This window comes from Rhinolophus sinicus, chromosome 18, assembly GCF_057876585.1.
Source record: "Rhinolophus sinicus isolate RSI-liver-muscle chromosome 18, RSI-T2T, whole genome shotgun sequence".
Lineage (NCBI taxonomy): Eukaryota > Metazoa > Chordata > Mammalia > Chiroptera > Rhinolophidae > Rhinolophus > Rhinolophus sinicus.
This window is the reverse complement of record NC_142518.1, coordinates 95,151,162-95,173,573: the sequence shown is the minus strand read 5'-3', so window position 1 is coordinate 95,173,573 and position 22,412 is coordinate 95,151,162. Positions and strand designations below refer to the sequence as shown.

Genomic DNA, 22,412 nt, shown 5'->3' with positions numbered 1-22,412 from the left:
CTTTAAGCACCGTATGAACATGAGGTGTTACCATTATTAAGACGATTACTTCTGTTCTGATTCTAAATACTTGCAAGTAAAAATCAAAATCGAATGAGCCCAATCTTTGAACTGATCTTGATGTTTAACAACTGAATTCTTTAGAGTTTGACATTTCTCCTAAGACCATCTTGATTGGACATTTTTATGCTCTTTTTTCCCCAGACCTGCCACCCCATAAAAATTGATTTGCAAACGTCACTGCAGGTCACCCCATTTGCAAGACATACTGAGTCCTTGAACTTAAATGCTGTACTACAAAGTCAAAATGGACATGTTCCTGTGAGGCAGAGGCTGTGTGGCCCATAAATACATTTAGTTTATTCACCCACCAGTAGGAAAGGTGCAGGGAAATGGTAAGGAGGTAATACCAGGCTCTTTCAGGAATCCGTTACGGTTTTTAAGATGTATTTAAATATTCTTATGCAAACGGATGTGTATTTATTATGAGTCCTGGCGTAGGGTTCTCTGGTCCTGGTCTGAGGCCTCATTGAGTCCAAAAGGGCTTTTAGGGGGATCCTGAAGGGCAGCGCTTCCGAGCAGGGTTGGAGACTATGCAGAAAGAGGGCCTTAGCTTTCAAGCTGAGTTCAGTTTGACAGCTAGCACAGGTATTCTTTGTTTTGTCGGGAGAGGGTTGAGGGGAATGCTGGCTAGTAAGAGATTTGCAGGGGTGTGGGGATGACTGGTGAGTGTGTGTAAGATCTGACATCTGTGCTGGTAGTTTCTTAGGGCTTCTGGTTACTCTTAAGGTCTTTGACACCCTTGAGGAGTGATGCCTGACCTGGGACCTTGGAAAGTCTGTTTGTACGTGTTTAGTTAGATAGCCCAAGGTCTGAAGCCTTTCGGAAACACTGCATGTGCCAAAGACCATGCCCAGAGTCTGCTTTTGGCTTGGGCTCTCACTCCTACTCAGGTAATTGTGCGTCCCTAAGTAACCTTTCAAACTGAAGACTGAGACATTTATAGCAATCCTAAAGTTCCTCTCATCTCTTCTCTTCACTCTTTCCTCTTTCAAAGTTTGAACTTTGAGATCCTCAGAAAAGGAAAACTTTTTTTTTTTTTAAGAAATGACTTGATCCCCCTTACCCTCATCTCCCCCCCCCCCCCGAATATATGGTGATGGAAGGAGAACTGACTCTGGGTGGTGAACACACAATGGGATTTATAGATGATGTAATACAGAATTGTACACCTGAAATCTATGTAATTTTACTAACAATTGTCACCCCAATAAATTTAATTAAAAAAAAAAAAAAAAAGAAATGACTTGAATTCACTGAAGATTTAACAACAGGGTATGTCCCCGCTCCCATCTTCAGCTGAAGAACATGGCTTTGTTTGACAGAGATCCTTGGGACATATTAACTTTGAAAAAATTGATAGCACTATTCCTTTCAGGAAAAAAGGTTGTATGACTCCTTTTTATTAGAAGAGTCAAGTGTCACAATTAGTTAGGCCTTTTACATTTTTATCTTGTGCATGGCCATCTGCTCCGTGGAGTGGGTTCATTTGAACACATTAGAGCTGCAATTCTCTCTGCATTTTAGTTCTGCGAAGAAAATTCTCATGTTGTATTGTCACACTAATAGACATAAATGTTTTTTGGTGTTTTTTTATTTAATTTATTGGGGTGACATTGGCTAGTAAAATTACAGGTTTCAAGTGTATTATACATTGTATAACACAGATATCATCTATATATTGCATTGCGTGTTTACCACCCAAATGTTTTTGAAAGGGCTTTTTAACTTATTTAATTAAGTACGGAGTGCCCTCCCCCACCCCCCGCCAATGCACAGTCTTCCCCATTACTAATGCCCTGCACTAGAGGGGTGCATTTGTTATAGTTGATGAACCTCCATTGACACATCATTATCGCCCAAAGTCCGTCATTGACATTATGGTTCGCTCTTGGTGTTGTACATTCTGTGGGTTTGGACAAATATACAGAGGGTGCCAAAAAATGTATACACATTTTAAGAAATAAATACTGTATTAAAATTGTAATACTCAATATATACCAGTAACAAAACATGAATACAAGTCACGTTTGACTTCTGCAATTACAAGAGGTGCTCAAAGTGGTTACCATCAGTGTCCAGACACTTCTGATTACGGTGAACTGCTGCTTGAGCAACGTTGACCAAAGTGTCCACTTGTGTACATTTTTTGGCACCCCCAGTATATAATGGCATGTACCCACCATTATAGTGTCATACAGTGTAGTTTCACTGCCCTAAAAGTCCTCTGTGCTCCACCTATTCATGTGTCCCCTTAACCCCTGGCTACCATTGATCTTTGTACTGTCACCATAGTTTTGCCTTTTCCAGAATGTGATATAATTGGAATCATACAGTATGTAACCTTTTCAGTTTGCCTGCTTTCATGCATTTAACTTTCCTCCATGTCTTTTTGTGGCTTGATAGGTAGGTGTTTTTTTTTTTTTTGTTTTGTTTTTAAGTACTGAATAATATTCCGTTGTCTGGATGTATCACAGTTTATTTATCCATTCACCTACTGAAGGACAGATTGGCTACTTCCAGGTTTGGTAGTCATGTATGTTTAGTTTTGTAAGAAACTTCCAACCTGTCCCAAAGTGGCCATGCCATTTTGCATTCCCACCAACAATGAATGAGAAATCTTGTTGTTTCAAATTCTCACCAGCATTTGGTGATATCAGTGTTTTGGATTTTGGCCATTTAAATAGATGTGTACTGGTATCTCACTGTTTTCTTATTTATTTATTTATTTATTTATTTATTTATTTATTTTCACTAAAAACATTTTATTGGCCTTTTGGATAGAAACGGGAGTTTATTTGCCAGGAAGGATGATCCCATCATTTTTCTGCTGTAACCAGAGCACGGCCTCCTCTTGGCTGATTCTGTGTTTGGGCCCAGTGTAGCCTGTCCTGTGTTTTTTTATCTGTGATGCTGAAACCTGGCCTACCCAGTACCACACAGAACTCCAGGCCGTAAATACCAATGTTTGGGTCATATTTGATCCCCAGATCAGTGTGTTCCTGGATCCTCAAACCAAGGTTTCTAGTATCTGAGAAGTTATTTTTTCGTAACTCGTACTCTCACATCTTTAGATCTTTGTCCAAAAGTTCTTCTGCCTTGGCCCCATGGACTGTGCAGTGGACGGCAATCTTTTCATTTCTCCTGATGCCAAAGGATCTGATGGTGTATCTAGCTTTGGAGAACACAGGGATCTGGCCTGTGAGCTGCTCCAGGACCTTGGCTGTCTGGATCAGTCTGTCTCTCCTCCACACAGATGTTGAGGCAGAGCTTGCAGATGTGAAGCTCCAGCATGGGGTTCTCCTTTTTGCCTTGATCCTGCGCCATGATGAGAAACAGGAAGAGCTCACTGCTTTAATTTGCAATTCCCCAGTGACATAATGATGTGGAACATTTTTTCATATGCCTATTTGTTATCTGTATATCTTTTTTGGTGAGATGTCTGCTGAGGTCTTTGCTCTATTTTTTCATCGAGTTGTTTGTTGTCTTATTAACATTTTTCCATCCTATGACACGTACTTTGGTCTTTTCTAACTACCAGCTGGCCATTTTGATTTTGGTACATGTTCCACTTAGATATGCATGGTTTAAGGCAGATCATGCCTGGTATATGTTCCCCTGGGCTTGTGGAAGGATTCGCTTTTTATTAATAGGATACTGGTGAAAGGTCAAAAAATTGGTGATCCACTAGGTGTGTACCTGCCAATTAACCTACTGAATGTACAAACCTTGCAGGAAAGTATAGTAAGTTCTATTACAAAATATATTCATTCCTAAAAATCACTGTGCTATGCAAAGTTATGAAGTAAAAACCACAGGCCCTATGGGAAAATTGGGGTTAGGGTACAACTTTGCCAGTGGCATATTAAAAAAAAGTGAGGGACCTAATCAAAACAATAACAGTTTTTGTGCATGCAAAGTGGTTAAGAAATACATAAATACTACAATAAATATGGCACTTTACCTTTAAAAACACCTGAAGTTTTTTGTGGACATGGGGTCAGATGGGTTGCAGGTTATTAGTTATAATGAAGGATGGTGGAAAGTTATCTGAGAATCAGATGGAAAATTGTTAATACTAAATGTGAATGATTGTGACTCATAAGAGTGAAGTGAAGGAGCTTGTAGATGTTTGATGTGTGTGTATGTGTGCATTTTGTGTATTCCTACATGGTTTGTTTCAGCTAATTGCACTTTTCCGCTTTTACCTAGTGTTTCTTGAAGACAAAATCACCAGTAAGCAAACGTGAAATTGACATTATACTGGAATTGTTTCCTAATATATCAATTGCATTGGAACAAATTCATCTTTTTAAAATAACCGTTATAGCATAGCCGACTACAACTGACATTCTTTGTTGCATTCTTGAACTTAGGTTCCTCTTATCATCGTAGTACCTGCCTACATGTGACATGGCTTGTATGTGCTACTCAGAAGTGCTGCCATTGAGGGCACACTGACCAACGCTCTTACCACCAGTGCGCCCCTCCTCCAGGGGCCTCTTGTGCTGCTTGGGAAGGCCAATTAGCATGCACAGAGTTGACTTCTGATTTTATATTCAGTGTGGAGCGCTGGGTTGTTGAAGATCTCTTGCTTACTCAGAATTGCTCGTGTGGATGAAGCACTGGCCAGGGCTGAGTGGCCAGAAGGCTTCCCCAAAGCCAGTCAGTCTAACCAGGGCTGGCTGCATGTTTGAGCCCTCAAATGGGCTGTCTTCACAGAGTAATTCAAAACATATCGAAAGCAGGTCTTCTTTCCAGTCTCTGGCATGGATCTTAACAGGACTGTGTTCAGATGTGTCTGCATCTCTTCTGTGCACTTTCCCCCTTATGGATTACACAATCCATCTCTTACTGGGGAAACTTTCAATCATGTTAAAGACTCATTTCAAAAAGAAAACAACACCTTAGGAATTTATTTTCAAAAATAGACCTTCATATTGCATATAAATATATAAACAAGTGCTATAACAACAACAAAATGCTTTCCTTCTGTTCTAGGAAATAAATATTGTATATTCAGTTTGGAGGGAGGGATGCTTCACAAAATATAAATGCTCTGCTCTATGTGTATCATTTCCTATAATCCCCCTCCCTAAAGGTGCTTTGGACTCAGAGCGGTGTTGGCATTCTTGGAAAGCTTTGGGTTTTTCTAAGATAGATTGATCCTTAGCCTTAAAATTTCTCACCATCCTGGAGCTACATTGAATTTATGGGGCTGCTGGGCTTGATTGGGAATGGGTCTTTGGAATTAGGTCTGACATTTTAAAAAGGTTTTGTAAAGAAAATTTAGGACTCCCCCATCTCCAGGTCAAAGCAGTCCAGTTTTAATGGAGCCCCAGATTTCTCTGTTATCATTTGCGATAGCAAATGATATTTATTTATTTATTTATTTATTTATTTATTTATTTATTTATTTATTTCTGTTGTCTACAGAAATGTCATGTCACTGGTTCAGGTGGAGAATAGGGTTTGGTATCTTTGCTTAGAGAGAGTGAGGGCAGTGGTTTCGATCCTTGGCTCACCAATTGCCTCTTACTTGAGAACTTCCTATGTGGCAGTACTGATTTTCATGTATTATCTTCTTTAATCCTTGTAAAAACATTGTAAAATTCCTCCCTCCTCCCCCATTTTCCACTTAAGTGAACTGAGACTTCTCAGAGTCACTTGCACAGGGTCAAGTAGCAGGCCATGTGAACCAAGAAAAAAAATTGAAAACTTTTCTTTCATTTTTAAATTGAGGTGAATTTCACATAAAATTCACCATTTTAACCATTTTAAAATTTAGTACGTTCACAGTATTGGCAACCATCAGCACTCTAATTCTAGAACCTTTTCATCATCTCAAAAGTAAAGCCCTATGACCATTAAGCTACTACTCCTCATCTCACCCTGCCCGCCACCCCCACCCCCAGCCCTTTGCAGTCATTCATCTGCTTTCTGTCCCTATGGATCTTGCCCATTGGATATTTCATATAAATAGAATCATACTGTTTTGTTTGTTTATTTTGATCTTTAGATTCCATGTATAGGTGAGATCATATGGTATTTGTCTCTCAGACTGACTTATTTCACACAGCATAATAACCTCTAGGTCCATCCATGGTGTCACAAATGGTAAGATTTCATTCTTTTTTATGGCCAAGTAATGCTCCATTGTATAAATGTACCACCTCTTCTTTATCCAATTGTCTATTGATGGGTACTTGGGTTGCTTCCCTATCTTGGCTGTTGTAAATAGTGCTGCAGTGAACATAAGGGTGCATATATGTTTTCAATTTAGTGTTTTGGATTTATTTGGATAAATACCCAGAAGTAGAATTGCTGGGTCATAGGCAATTCTGTTTCTAATTTTTTGAGGAACCTCCAAGCTGTCTTCTGTAGTGGCTGCACCAATTGGCAAACCCACCAACAATACACAAGGGTTCCCTTTCTCCACATCCTCGCCAACACATGCTTTTTGATTTGTTGATGATGGTCATTTTGACAAGTGTGAGGTGGTATTTCATTGTTTTAATTTGCATTTCTCTGATGATTAGTGATGTTAAGAAATGGACTCATAGATACAGAGAACAAACTGATGGTTACCAGATTGGAGGGGGTTTGGGGGGCTGGGTGAAAAAAGGGAAGGGATTAAGGAATACAAATTGGTAGATAAGAAATAGTCATGGGGATGTAAAGTATAGCATAGGGAATGCAGTCAATGATATTGTAGTAACTATGTATAGTGCCAGATGTGTACTAGACTTGTCAGGGGGAATTACTGCATAAATTATATAAATGTCTAACCACCATGCTGTACACCTGAAACTAATATAAAATAATATTGAGTGTCAACTGAAACTGAAAAAAAATAAGTAAAAAAGGAAATGGAATCATACATGTCTGACTTCTTTCACTTAACATAGTGTTTCCAAGGTTTGTCCCCATTGTTGCATCTATTGGCACTTTATTCTTTTCATGGCTGAATAATATTCCATTGTATGGACATACCATTTTTTAAAAACAATCCATTTGTCATTTAATGGACATGGGTTGTTTCTACCTTTTGGCTATTGTGAATAATACTGCTATCAACATTCATGTTCAAGTTTTTGTCTAAACACCTGTTTTCAATTTTCTTGAGAGTATATATCTGGGAGTGGAGTAGCTGGGTCATATGGTAATTCTATGTTTAACTTTTTGAGGAACTGCCACACTGTTTCGACAGTGGCTGCACCATTTTACATTCCCATCAGCAGTGTATGTGGCAAACACAGATCTTACTGACTCCAGGGGCTGTGCTCATTTTCTTAGGCTATACTTCTAACAACTCCCCACGGGCTCCAACAACCCCTTGCCAAGTCTCGCCTCCAGCCAACAACCTAAGCTTATTGCAGGGTTTCTCATGTGAGGAGAAAGCTGTTGCTAATACGGCTTTGGCGTGGGGAAAGAACAGGTGTTTGAAATTTGTCAACGGACATCCTCCTTTTCCTCAGGATCAGGTAGTGGTTAAGAGCATAGGCTCTGGAACCACACATTGTATGATTCTGATTCCAAGAAATGTCCAGAATGGACAAATCCATAGAGAGTAGGATCAGTGGCTGCCTAGCTAGGACTTAGGGAGTGATGACTAAGGTATGGGGTTTCTTTTTAAAAATAATGAAAATGTTCTAAGATTGGTTGTGGTGATGGTTGTACAACTCAAAAACCATTGTGTGGCACACTTTAAATGAGTGAATTGTATAGTATGTGAAATATATCTCATTAAAACATTAAAAACCAGTGTAGGCCCTGGGGACTTATTGCCACTTATTAACTCTGATATTGGACAAGTTCCTTAGTGACTCTGCTCTAGTGTGCATATGTGTAAAAGGGGATAGGATGGGTAAAAGAATAGTTCTTTACCTACGTCACGGAATTGTGAAGATCATAGGAGCTAATATAGATAATACAGTGCTTCACATGGTGCTTGAGACTTAACAAGTACTCAATGCGTGTTGCTAACTATTAATATTAGCATCATAAAATATTTTTTGAAGATCCTACTAATAGATGGTATTCATGATAGGACAAGGAAGACAGGAAACAGGTAGAATTCCTCTTAAAATTTAAATTCTTAGTTCAACCCTGCTGCTGAGGGAAATGAGCAATACAGGACAATGTAACGAGGCAATAATTTGGATAGTAATGGGAGATGAGGTCATGTGGCAGGGGTGTTGGGTAGACCTGTGGGCTAGAAAAAGAATATTGGTGCTGATGTGGAAGAGGAAATTGTATTTAAAAGGCTGTTCTGCCCTCACTGACAACAGATGTTAGGAGGTCTTGGGCTCTGGGCTCCAGGGCTTCTGACCCCCTTGAAATTCTCTCCAGTTCCTTTGGAGGTCACGATCCCACAGTTGGAGGAGTCCTGGTGTAGATTAGCTTCCTTGGATATGTTTTCTCTTTCCCTAATACCTTCCATCTCCAGGGACCTGGAGGTAGGTGCTCACGCTAGTAAAGAAACCAGCAGCTTTTTAAAGGAAATGGAGGAAAAAATCTGTGGTGGGCTGGAAGGCAGGAGTCTAGAGGACATGAATCTATGAATGAAAAGAAAGACCAAAACACCAAGCTGCTCTGCTTGTCCAATTGCTGTCAGGTTGAAGGCCTTCCAGAAAAAGTGTCCCTACTGTTGTCTGTATTCCTACTTGCAGGCTCCAGGCATTGAGCATCTGCTGGGCGCTGCCCAGTCAATGTCCCGTGTGTGGGGCAGACAAATGCCAAGATCGTCAGCCCCCCACCCCCCATCACCTGAGGAGATAGGCCCAAAGCAAACATGTGAAGGGACTGAAGAACACTTCCAGGAACAAGCTCGAAAGTGCTCGTGGACAGGCTGTAAACCAAGTGTGTAAAGTGCTGAGGCACTATGGGTCACGATTTATTTTCAGAGTGCTTTTCTGTTGTGTCTGCGCCTCCTTTCAAGTAACCTGGTACAATGTATGGACTGATTCTGTTTTATAGTTGGAAAACCCTGAGCAACGAATGTGTTAAATAATTTGTTGCTGAGAGAATCTTCAGCCTTGATGTCTGCTTCTACGAGGATATTTGTGTTCGATTGCATCATGGAGGTAGGAATTCTTATGTCAGTTGAAGCTGCACACATGTACACTGTGCCCGACACATGCCTGGGCAATCATGTCAGATATGGGGATTTTATTGCCAGAAGTCCCTCGAACATAAAATGCAAATGCCATTGGCAAGAACTCAGGGCCAGAGTAGGCAGCCCTGTTACCCTGGGGAGGTAGGTTCTTTTGGGCAGAAGGAGAGAGCCTGGGGTCAGATGTGTGGCTTCTCCTCGCCTACCCACCCCTTCCGAGCCTGCTGTCTGTTCATCAGCTGCAGGGCCATCGGCCTGAGCACACGGCTGGTCCTTGGCTTCGAGCCAGTGGCGAGCTGGGAGCCTGTGACTTTGAGACTTGGCCCTTTTCAGTTTTCTTTGTTCAGAAAAAGTTTCATCCTGGCTCTCTTCAGTGGTTGCTGAGGATTAGGAGAACCCCGGGGAGACTTGGCTATAGGACAGCTCTCAGAGCTGTGCTGGGAAATTTGAAGAGGAGCCATTTCTCTCTGTCGTATTTCAAGTTACATTCTTCTCTCCCTTCCTAAACGAGTTTTTACTGTTGCAAACCCTACAGGATAATCCCCTAGTGTACTTTTGTGATTCTGCAGCTCTGGAGGGGGATTAGACCAGTATCTGGACCAATAAAATATTTTAAGGACTGTCCAAATGGACAATATGAAAAAAAGTTCAAATCTAGGTGCTTGTTTTTAAATAGTTGCACCAGTTAGAACCACTGCTTGCTTTCCCGTGTTAGCATTTCTTTTCTTTTCTTTTTTTTTTTTGGTCTGCTTTTCAGTGGCTGGAAAGAAAAAGAAAGAAGGGAGGCTTGGCTTTCCTGAACAGAGCTTGAGAATGAGATTGCTAAACAGCCAAAGGTTATGGTATTCCCAAGTACAAGTGGGCCATTTTCAAGAATGTGTAACTACTTTGTAGTTTCTCCAGTTTAATATTCTTAAGAAATAGAAATTGCCTCAGTTGTAAAGTGGTTTCCTGTTAAGCTTTTCTTTTCAGTGACGGTGGCTTTTACCTTTAAAAATAGTGTTTATTCCATGATTATAAATAAATTGTTTTAGAGAATCTGATTTTATTACAATAGATGGATAGATTTTTACATTTTCCATATACTGTCTTTAGGTGTAAATCTACCAAATGCCTCTATCCATCTTGTTAGCATGGTTTTGTTTTGGTTTGTTTTTTGGTGCTTAGGGGAACTTTATACTGTGAACTACTTCCATTTGAATTATTTCCTTGAGGACACATTAACAAATCAGAAAACTGTAGACTACTACATATACACATACCAGGGGTGCGTAGTTCAGTTTCTGTAATCCCACGATACACAAATGTTGGCAGGATTTCAATGATTGTATTAATCCTGTGAGATACTTTGTCATGCATGATAGGTGATATTTACAAATTGAGGTCTGAAATGGTCAGAAGCTTTGAAGATGCTTTATTATGCAGTATGTGGAAGTGGAAGTGTTTATATTACTTGTTTTAGACTATATTGGCCAACCAGGCAGCAAAAAATATACAGTCTCATAACAGGCTGCAACAATTGCATAACAAACCAGAAGGTTCTTGGGGAGTTTTTACAGCCCAAACCAACAAGGCTGTCAAAGGTTTTGCCAAGGTCTTAAAGCCCTGTGGATACTCGGAGGGTTGTGATACCTCATATGAAATGCTAGTCCATTTATATGTCATCCATGTACCTGTTGAATGACTTTCTTAGTAAATTTCTGTATTGTGAACTCGGGGTGGAATATGATAGCCCTGCTATAAGGAACTCCTGGTTCTTTAAGGGCTCTACTTGATTAATGAGAGAGGATTTGAGCATAATTAGGAAATCACATTTCATTTGAAGACTGGAAGTGGAAGCCCAAGAAGGGTCACTGATTTGTTCGCAAGGTCACAGAGTCAGATTGATTCACTAGGCCTTGTTTCCTCTCAACATGTGTAACAGACTGTAAGTTGCTTTTGCCTTTTTCCTCCACTCTCCCAATTGGATACTTTTAAGCTTTTGAAGGTTTCCATAATCAAAGAAGTTCTTGGTTCACTCTGGCCATACTCTGTGACTTTGCATATTTCCCTTTTCTTTCCCCCATCTACCTTCCACCTTTAGTCTGTTTCGCTGGGCTTCTCCCTTCCTGTTCTTTCAGGTTTGGGGGTTTTGTTTGTTTGCTTTTTTTTGTGTTTTTTTTTTTTTTTTTTTTTTTTTTTGGTGCTCTTCTCTAGAAAAATCTCTTGGTGTAGTGTTCATGAGTTTTAGAATAGCATATGATATTCTAGGCACAAAGTCAATTACCCTTTTGTATAGAGAGTAGGGCTACTTTTTGTTTGGTGGCTATGGTGGGGAAGGTTTGTTTTGGTTTCTCTAACCCTTCCCGCATGATGCCAAACACTTGCAGCCACAGCAGCATCATGGATTGAGGTCTTTTCCCCCCAGCTTTGTTGAGGTATAAGTCATATATTATAGAACTTACCCTGTTAAAGTATATAATCCAGTGGTTTTTGGTATATTCACAGAGTTGTGCAACCATCACCAGTCTATTTTAGAACATTTTTGTTACCCCTAAAAGAAACCCTGTACCTTTTTGCAGTCTGTCTTCCCTCATCCGTCTCTCTGACAGCCCTAGACAACCACTAACCTGCTTTCTGTGTACAGATTGATGTCTTGTGGGCCCAGTCAACCATCACTTCCCTGTATAAGAGGAGTCATTTGGCTGGTTACTTGCCTGCCTTTACAGTGGCTTTAACTGGTATTTGCCTGTTTTCCCTCATTACCTTAATATGTCACTAACTACTTCAGAGTCAGATAAACTTGGAGATGAGTGTACTGTGCACGCCATTCCTATTCTATAGACTCCAGAATGGGACTTTGGGGAACATCTATATCAACTCACTCCCTTTTTTTTTTTTTTTTTAAGATTTTATTGGAGAAGGGGACCAGGACTTTATTGGGGAACAGTGTGTACTTCCAGGCATTTTTTCCAAGTCAAGTTGTCCTTTCAGTCTTAGTTGTGGAGGCTGCCATTCAGCTTCAAGTTGTTGTCCTTTCAATCGTAGTTGTGGAGGGCGCAGCTCAGCTCCAGGTCCAGTTGCCAGGGCACAGCCCACTATCCCTTGTGGGAGTCGAACCGGCAACATTGTGGTTGAGAGGATGCGCTCCAACCAACTGAGCCATCCGATAGTTCAGCGGCAGCTCAGCTCAAGGTGTCGTGTTCAATTTTAATTGCAGGGGGCGCTGCCCACCATCCATTGCGGGACTCGAGGAATTGAACCGGCAGCCTTGTGGTTGACAGCCCACTGGCCAATGTGGGAATCGAACTGGCAGCCTTCGGAGTTAGGAGCATGGAGCTCTAACCGCCTGAGCCACTGGGCCGGCCCCCAACTCACTCCCTTTCTGATATCTGACATCCAGCAACCTCATTTTTGGCAGATGATTGCTTCCTCTTTGCCCCTGAGCCCAGGTGATGGGAAACCACATGATTAGAAGCTTCCTCAAGGCAGGGACTTTGTAACCCCAGCTCCAAGCCTAGTACCTGACTGCTACATACTCAGTGTGCTCAAAAAATATGGTTAATGTTTAAAAAATATTATAGTAAAAGACACATTGCCATTAATCTCTCTCAAACTACTCCCCCTTGCTTCAAAATCACTTATCCCATTGTCTTTGCCACTTTCTGAAGCAGTTCTGGAAGTCCTCTTTCGTGAGTGTCTTTAGTTGTGCTGTCGTGGCTGCCTCAATATCCTGAATCAATTCAAACCATTCACCTTTTCATTGTCATTTTGACTTTGGGGAAGAGCCAGACGTCGCAAGGTGCCAGATCCAGTGAATAAGGTGGATGAGGACACATGGTAATGTTTTGTTTTGTTTTGTTTTGGTTTTTTTTTCAAGATTTTTTTTTTTTATTGGGGAAAGGGAACAGGAATTTATTGGGGAACAGTGTGTACTTCCAGGCCTTTTTTCCAAGTCAAGTTATTTGTCCCTTCAATCTTAGTTGTGGGGGGTGCCGTTCAGCTTCAAGTTGTTGTCCTTTCAGTCTTAGTTGTGGAGGGCGCAGCTCAGCTCCAGGTCCAGTTGCCATTACTAGTTGCAGGGGGCACAGCCCACCATCCCTTGCGGGAGTCGAACTGGCAACCTTGTGGTTGAGAGGAGGTGCTCCAACCAACTGAGCCATCCGGGAGCTCAGCGGCAGCTCAGCTCAAGGTGCTGTGTTCAATTTTAGTTGTAGGAGGCGCTGTCCACCATCCCTTGTGGGTGTTGAGGAATCGAACTGGCAACCTTGTGGTTGAGAGCCCACTGGCCCATGTGGGAATCGAACTGTCAGCCTTCGCAGTTAGGAGCACAGAGCTCCAACCACCTGAGCCACCGGGCCGGCCCCAGTAATGTTTTTATTTGACAGAAATTGCTGTACCAGAAGCAATGTGTGACACAGAACCTTTCTGTTGTGATAAAAAATACGGTGAATGCTGCTGCCGAATGCCATCCAAGGGAAAGGAAGGGATCTTCAATACGGGAAGTGGTGCATTGAACCTTAGTAACAGTATGTGACTAGTTTCAACTTGTTCGGTGCAGTCAGCTGAGTGTGAGCTATGGTTGAGAAAAGGTGTGTCATAAATCATCCTCCATCATGACAATGCTCCATGTCACACATCGCTTCTGGTATACGGCAATGTCTGTCACGAAAACATCACAGTGTGTCCTCATCCACCTTATTCACTGGATCTGGCACCATGTGACTTCAGGCTCTCACCCCAAAGTCAAAATGATTCACGACATTGAGGCAGCCACGACAGTGCAACTAAAGACACTCACGAAAGAGGACTTCCAGAACTGCTTCAGAAAGTGGCAAGAATGATGAAGTATGTAAGTTTGAAGCAAGGGGGAGTATTTTGAGGGGGATTAATAGCAGTGTGTCTTTTACTGTAATAAATTTTTTTGATTTAAACATTCACCATATTGTTTGATCACACCTTGTAAATAGGCACTCAGTGTTCACTGAATGAGTGGACTGATACACTGATATTAATGAGGATTAAATTACCATAGCTTTTTGACACATACCTGTCACTGTTAGCTAATTGAGCTCATTTATGGTGGTGTGTTTTTTTTTTAAAATAACCCAACTGTAGAATCATTTGAAAAATAGCATGAAAAGCTGATGTCAAAATAAATTCTGGGTGTCCTGGGTTCTGGGTGTATCTCATTTTGTGTACTAATCAGAAATGTATGCTTTCTCTCTACCTTTTGTTTCTTGTCTTGTGAATCTGATTCCTGTCCAGGGGAAAATAATATGATGCTCTGTTTGTTTTAAGGGAAAAAATAAGTGGTTTGCGGACATAGTTATGTTTACTCTTTCTTACTAATGCTATAGTAATCAGTCCTCCAGGTAGCTGCTTTGATTCTTTTAGCTCCTTTTTTTTTTTTTTTTTTTTTTTTTTTCAATCTGAGGATGAGCATCTGGTAAGGAATGCTTTCCCTTGCAATCCAGTACATGCTTGTTGTACAGTCAGAAAATAAGCAGGAGTGTAGAGATTCTATCTCAAATTCCTTTGATTGCTGTAACAGTGAGCCTGGTGTAGAAGTTGAGAAAGTGTCAATAAAATGTTAATGGAGATATTCAAAGAGTTAAGGGCATTTTGAGGCATAGCACATGTTCACATCTCTTTGGTATCGATAAAAATTTAAAAGCAAAACCTGTAAGGGTCATTTGGTTTTAATGTTGTCCAACAATAGGATATTAAAAGGCACACACTAAGGAGCACAATATTGACAATGGCTTTGAACTATCAAAGCTTGCTATCTAAAATATCCCGGCAACTTTCAAAAAGTGATAAGCAGGAAGTGCAGCAGTTCGTAAGACATGTGCTTGCTCTTAAGCAAACGCCTAAAATGCTCCTAATTTGTACCAGAGACCTTATCAAAGGGCTTTGCAAAACTTCCAGTTGGGCAATTATGAGTATTAGTTCAGCTTAACCTCTGAGTCATAGGGTGGGGAATGGGGAATTATCATTTCATTCTAGTTTCAGCTATCAAGGCAGGTGGACTTATTCTAAGAGGAGATAGTGGGCTGGTGGAATAAGACATTGATAAGAAAAGAGGGAAATTGAGAGGATCCTCTTTTTGGTGTTATGGTAGCAGGCCCTTGAGAGTTCTTAATAAAAATGTTAACCCCATTAGTGAAAACTGGCTTCATGTTAAGCTTTGAATTTTCTCTGCTCCTACCCTCAGGCCTATGGTATACAACTAGGAATCAAGGCTTAAAAAAATTGCTTTTGTTCTAGAAGAGGGTAAATGGGGTCAAATATATGGTGATGGAAGGAGAACTGACTCTGGGAGGTGAACACATAATGTGAGATATAGATGATGTGTTACAGAATAGTACATCTGAAATCTGTGTAACTTTACTAACAATTGTCACCCCAATAAACTTTAATTAAAAAAACAAAACAAAATTGCTTTTGTTTTTAATTCTTATAAAGAATTTTAAGAGTCCAGAAGACAAACTCCGTGTTAGGACAATAAGTGACATATACTTTGGTGTCTGTGACCTTTAAGTAATAACTTCTTTTCCTAGAATTAGGATCTGTGTTTCTTGAGAAGCTTTTAAGTACAGCTTACCCTTTAACAATGTGGGGGTTGGGGCACCACAACCAGACAATTGAAAATCTCTGTATAACTTGACTCCCCAAAAACTTAACTGTAGATTGTAAAATAGGGGGTCAGAGAAGTATTTTAGGAGATGCAAAGTATCTAATTTTGTAAATATAACTGTCAGCCACCAGGATTTTTAAGTAATGCAATCCTCTCAGGAAAGATGAAGGGATAGTGGTTTCTTTGTCAGTAAGTGGAGATCACAGCTGTTTTTCTTTAACACGTGGCCATGGAGTAAAAAATATTTTACTGTATTTCTGTATTTAGGAAAACTGTTATAATTTACTTTGGGGGCGGAAGGGAAAGAGAGAGAGAGAGAGAGAGAGAGAGAGAGAGAGAGAGAGAGAGAGAGAGAGAGAGAGAGAGAGAACGCACATTCCATTCCCCCTTTATGCCATGTGTCTCGATTTTTAATCATTTCCAGAAAATGTTAAAAACTGGAAGAATTTTGAAGGAGCTAGTAAGTAGATGTTCTTATTGAACCAGAAACTGTATTTTCTGGCATTTTCTCTGTGAACATCTCAGTTGTAGTCGTCAGGAGTAACCCTGAAGCTGATTGGCTGTGGGTGTCCTTGGTCACAAATAGGTTTAGATGATTCTAGAGAGGGCTCTAAGTGTTAAACTTTAGTTGGGGTCAGGAGATTTCTTTCTGGAAAATGAACACCAGCATGCTATAATTACCCTTAGTTTATACCCTTGGTGCTGCCTTACAAGACAAAAAGACTTTCTCAAATTTAAAAGCAAAATGTGGGTTTCATATAACTTTTCAAGCTGTTAAGCCAGGGTCTGGGTGGAGTGGCTTGGTGTTTGGGCTGCTTGTTGAAGGAATGAATGTGCTCATTTAGGGTAGGAGCAGCACTCATTTCTATGAAATCACCTGCAGCCCTTGGCTCAATGTTAGAATGACTTTTAGAATGTTCTGGAAACTAAATTTGCTATCGTGGGGTCTTAGTTTCTGTTGGGTTAGTTAACTGTGTCTTGCTGTGAGAAACATCGTAACTGGCATAATGGCCCAAGGTTTCTTATATTAACCAATTTGGAAAAAGAGAAATCAACTCAAGCATATTGTTTTCTGTCAAAGAAATGGTATGTCCATTAAGGACAAGCTTTGTGTATAAAGGTGGCTTTGTTCATATTTAGAACTGATGGCTGCAGGCTTTTATTTGATGAGTTTGTTTAGATTACAAAACAACATATTTCAGCATTGGGGCAGGGAGGCTCTTGACTTCCCCCAAAAGACAATAGTGATTTGAGTAAAGCATGAGTTTGTGGTTATATATGTGTATGTGAGTTTTTAGTACTGAAACTGAAAGTAATTTAAATAATGAACACTGTGATTCAAAGGACTACATATTTACTTTAGGAACATAACTGAGTACAAGTTGTTTCTTAGCAATTTGTAGTTATATCTTGTTTGTTCCAGTGGTCATGACAGACTCTGAGAGAAGAAATACTGAGGCTAGTCTAGACCGAGAAGTCAAGAATTAAAGTAGGCTTTTAATTAACAGTTTTTGAATTTTCCATAGTTTCCAATTATGTTTATATTTGAACAGGAAGAAGGCATGAGACTTTTCTTAATTTCCTAAAGGTGCTCATAAAACACACTGAAGGTGAATTTACTTAAAGATTAATTTCATATGTGTGCATACACAGACACACAGCAACTGTATTGGGATGCTATAATTTGATGAATTTTTCAAATGCTGTAGCAAAGGTTTCAGAGCACTCATGAAACAAAAGCATTAAGGATTGCTTGTCATAGCTAATAAAGTTTGCTTGGATCTCACTTAATTTTTCTACTTCACTTCACAAAGTAATTGAAACTTCCTTTTCGCTTCGAGCCTCTCCCCCCCCACCCACCCCAGTCTTAAAAGAACATCTCTTTGGTTAACAAGTCTGTGGAATTTTTCTGAATGTAGAACTGGGTCCCCAAATAATTACTGAGCTAGTGGTCATTCAATCCTTGGAAGGGAAATTAGTTAAATCTGTATGTGGCTTCTAGAGGCTGAAGAACATCCAAGGAGAAAAGAGGCTTATTACAACTAGAGCGTTTAAAGCATTGCTTCTAAGCCTGGAAATGTGATACAGGTTGAAAAGTAGAGATGATGGAACTGTCTTCCTGGAACAATGAAGGTATGAAAAAATAGTCCTTAATCTGCAAAAAAAAAAGAAAGGAAAAAACCTGAAGAACTTACATAGGTATAGGAACTGCCAATTGACACAGATTAGCCAAAATGATGAGCTTTCCCAATGTTCCACATCTAGTTATTGCTTTTTTATTCCAAGTGGTTGTCTAGAAAATTGCTTTTCTCCATCAAATAAAACAACCCCGGAACTCTTAAACCATCTCTTGCAAAATAACTACCTCCTCCCTCCCTTCCAACCATGTTTTGTTTCGGGTTGACAGTAAAAGACAAAACAGATTGTTGATTTTACCAGAAATTTTGGGGACAGATTTTGCTGCTGAGGTGAACAAAAACCTTAGATTGCATATCATCTGTTCACAGGACAACAATTTATTTTTAGAGTAATGTGGGTGGGTTGTGAGGAACTTTTCTGGTTTTGTTTTAAAGCATTTGATAAAAAAGACACTTGACTTTGAAATTTTATTTTATTATTTATTTATTTATTTATTTTTATTATTTTTTTAATTAAATTTATTGGGGTGACAGTTGTTAGTAAAATTACATAGATTTCAGGTGTACAATTCTGTATTACATCATCTATAAACCCCATTGTGTGTTCATCACCCAGAGTCAGTTCTCCTTCCATCACCATATATTCGATCCCCCTTACCTTCATCTCCCACCCCCCACCCCCCGCCCCCCTTACCCTCTGGCAACCACTAAACTATTGTCTGTGTCTATGAGTTTCTGTTTCTCATTTGTTTGTCTTGTTCTTTTGTTGTTTTTGGTTTATATGTGGTATATAAACCAAAAACAACAAAATGAAATTTTATTTTCATATGTACTGGCTTGAGAGACCTGACCTCCCACCTCCACTCAGTCTAACTTGTCAACTTTCATTTTTAACTAAGTACTCAACTAGTTGACATAACTTGTTTATTTTAAAAGCAATCGTATGGAAGTAATTTGGCCTTTTTTTTATTAAGTTGTGTGTTAATTATTTTGATCTGCCTTTTGAATGGTGGGTTGTTAATAGTAATATTAGTCACAGCTGGGCTATGAGTGCTTGACTCCAGATTCCTTGGTTGAATGTTTCATAGGTCACTAAACAGTTTTCTGATGAAAATGATTTACTTAACTGTAATTTTCGACCTCTGTCTATCCCCATCCCTTAGAATAATTAAATGCCCAGGACTGTACCTCTAACTAGTTACTTGCTCTTTAAGAATCATTTAAATATTCATATTATATGCAGAAAGAATTATTTATCCTGGATAGGATGCTTTGTAAATACTGGGGTGTTTAATTCAATTTAAATTCATTTTGAAGAGAATAGTACCATGAATTGAGTGACTGCATTATATAATTCACCATGCAAGCAAAGCATTTAAAATATTTTGACATTCCTTGACTAGGTTCCCATGTCATTCTTTATAAACTGTGTTGTAATACTATATTAGTTTTATTTGCTTAGCTCACACTGTCTAATGGGTACACGTTTAATATTATTTAAGACAGACTCTAGTTATCCTATGTAAGTGACAGTGCTTCTGTGAGAACTGTAACTTAACAGAAATATAAGAAAAACAGGAACGAGGGTCAAAAGCCCCACAGGGTATAAAGGGTCATAACCTTTCTTAGAGAAGGCAAACGTAACTGATATACTAGTTTTTAAAGAGCACTTGATTGCATAAAGGAATGCAGTAACAGGATTGAAAGCAAATATATAACACAAATAATGACTAAATTAACTATGTCCTGCTTTTGGGGGGGCGATTAAAGGATGTGGTTTTATATAAAATTATTTCATTGCAAATAGGATAAAATTAATTTCCTAGTTTTGCCTATTGTAGGGTACTGTAATTTATGACATCTTCCACGTGTACATCTGTGTGTATAAGGTAGGATCTACACTTAAAAATAATGAACAAAATCAAGAAGCCATGTCAAAGTATAAAAGTGTGTCATTCACCTAATATATTACTTTATATTGAAGTAATTTTCTCAGTATTTTCTTAGAAAAATCACCATGCTCTTCAAAATCTTAAGAGAGTGAAGCTCTAAATGAATCAACAGAATCTTTCAGATGCTAAGTCATGAGAGTACAAAATATGTTGAAAGATGGTTAATTTTATTAACAGTGCTTTTATGAATTGAAAACATCCCTTTAGACTTTGCTGTGGAGGATGAAAAGAGTGAAGTCTATAGTCAGTTCGGATGTTTGGAGTACTGTAAAATGTGCTGCCGTCTCCAGAATATCTTGTTCAGGGAGCCCTCTTGCATCCTTGTGGAAGGGTCTGCCTGCATTGGTCATCCAGATAATTGAGATTAAATTGAGACTGCACATGCTGCCAGGAAAAAAATAAAAAACATTGTTTATCTCCAGTACTGCTTCAAGATGATTCACAGTTGGAAGATAGATGGCATGGAGTTTAACAGTTACACATTTTTTTGTACCCTTTTATTCAGAAGAATCTTGGAAAATGCTTTTCTTGAAAGATTATGTGTAAGGGGAGGGGCTCATTGTTCCGGTTTGCCCAGCACAGTCCAGGTTCACACCTGTTGTCCCAGCATAATTGTTAATAGCACCTTCTTTCACTCTCAAGTGTATCCTGGTGTGGACTATAATTTATGGTCACCCTAAGGACAGGAAACAGTATATTCACAAAAAGAACTTGATAATTAAAAATGATTTAAAATAGTTTTGCTTTAAAAAAAGCTTAAGTGAACTTTAAATTCCTTGCTAGATATAACTTAGCCTAAGGTTGAACAATGAGGCACCATCAGCTTGATCTCCTGGCTAAGCAGGTTTTGCACACGTTGGAAGAGCACTTTTCAAAGGGGCAAGAAAGCCATATATATACATACTGATATCTAAGAATCACACAAAATAGAATTGAGTCTGATTCTGCTGGCACCTCAGGGCCATCGTAACAAACATCGCTTCTCATTGCCTTGGCTACACATGCAGATGTGATAAGAATCAGGGCTCACACTCTCGGAGGAGTTTTGTGGACTCACTCTCAAATATCTGCCTCCCTCCACAGAGCTCCTGCATGTACGTTGAATGCAAAAAACGCAACTGCATTCCTCCAGGGCCTGTCAGTGTTTTTGTTTTTGAAAAGACCAATAAAGCAAATCTTTTATTCTTTTTGAACCTCTTCCCAGGGAGCAACAAAGAGCAGCAAAGGAACGCTCTTTTCTGTTTTATTTGTGCATTTTGTTTTTTTTAAACTGGTTGCAGTGTTGTGGGCTAAAGTATGAATTATGATTTTGTGCCCAGTGATCAGATATCATCAGCCTAGGGGATATCATAATGCCCAAGTTGTACAGAAGTGTCCAACTAATGTAGAATAGGTGTTTTGGAATCAAATTTATGTGTTTATTATTATGGCATGTGGTTTAGTGGACTTGGAGCTAGGAGACTGATTCCTGGGCTATATGGAATGACCTTGGATAAGTCACTTAATCCCTCTGTGCCTTAGGTCCCTTTTCTACTTTCTGAGGCTTAACAACGCTACAGAAATTCTCTTCTGTGGCTTAAGAATTGAACTGCAGGCTTCACTCAGCCTTGGGTGTCACTTGCTAAAATAGGAGAGGTCATGGAGGGCTTTCGGAGTGCCTTCAACTCCAACCCCTGCCCTGCTCTGAGCATAATGAGATTCAGAATGTGGCAAGTTCTTGACAAGAATATGCAGCCTAAGTGTAATGGAAAGTAAGAAGGCTGGGACACTTGCTTCTTTCTCCTGGCTGGAGCTGGTCAGCCTGCAGTATTATTTTTAGTTCCGGGGGCACTGCAGTGGGTCAGCGGGATGGGTCAGCTCCCTTTCCAGGAGACTGTTGTAAACTGCAGCCTTGAGTGGAAGGCCCTTCTGGTGAAGCTTTTTTTTTAAAATTTTATTTTATTGGGGAATATTGGGGAACAGTGTGTTTTTCCAGGGCCCATCAGCTCCAAGTTGTTGTCCTTCAATCTAGTTGTGGAGGGCTCAGCTCGGCTCCAAGTCCAGTCACAGTTTTCAATTTAGTTGCAGGGGGCGCAGCCTGCCATCCCGTGTGGGAATTGAACTGGCAACCTTGTTGTTGAGAGCTCGCGTTCTAACCAACTGAGCCATCCGGCCGCCCCTCTGGAAGTTCAGCGGCAGCTCGTTGTCTTCAGTGTAGTTGGTGGAGGGCGCAGCTCACTGGCCCATGTGGGAATTGAACCGGCAACCCTGTTGTTCAGAGCTCGCGCTCTAACCAGCTGAGCCATCTGGTCGCCTTTAGGTCAAGCCAGGTTGGGGTCCCAGTCCATCCCACCCGACGATAGTAAAACTTACTTATTTGGGCACTAGTGGGTAGAATAATTGAAAGTTACTTAATAGTAGAATATCTCAGTTGAGATAACTGGATTACCTTGTAGCAGTTGGTAAGTGCTTCTTAAGCAACCATGATAGAGAGGAGAATAGGGCACATACCAAGGATAGAACTGTAGATACCCCGTGTTTTGAAAGTA

General features: G+C 39.9%; 1 protein-coding gene and 1 pseudogene across 1 annotated transcript in view; one reads left to right on the top strand and one right to left on the bottom strand.

The window, feature by feature from the left end:
* GPC4 (glypican 4) overlaps nt 1-22,412 on the top strand; it is a 130,788-nt gene that overhangs the window by 25,370 nt on the left and 83,006 nt on the right. The gene's annotated exons all lie outside the window — the stretch shown is intronic.
* Nucleotides 2,855-3,387, bottom strand: LOC109437918 (large ribosomal subunit protein uL5 pseudogene; annotated as a pseudogene).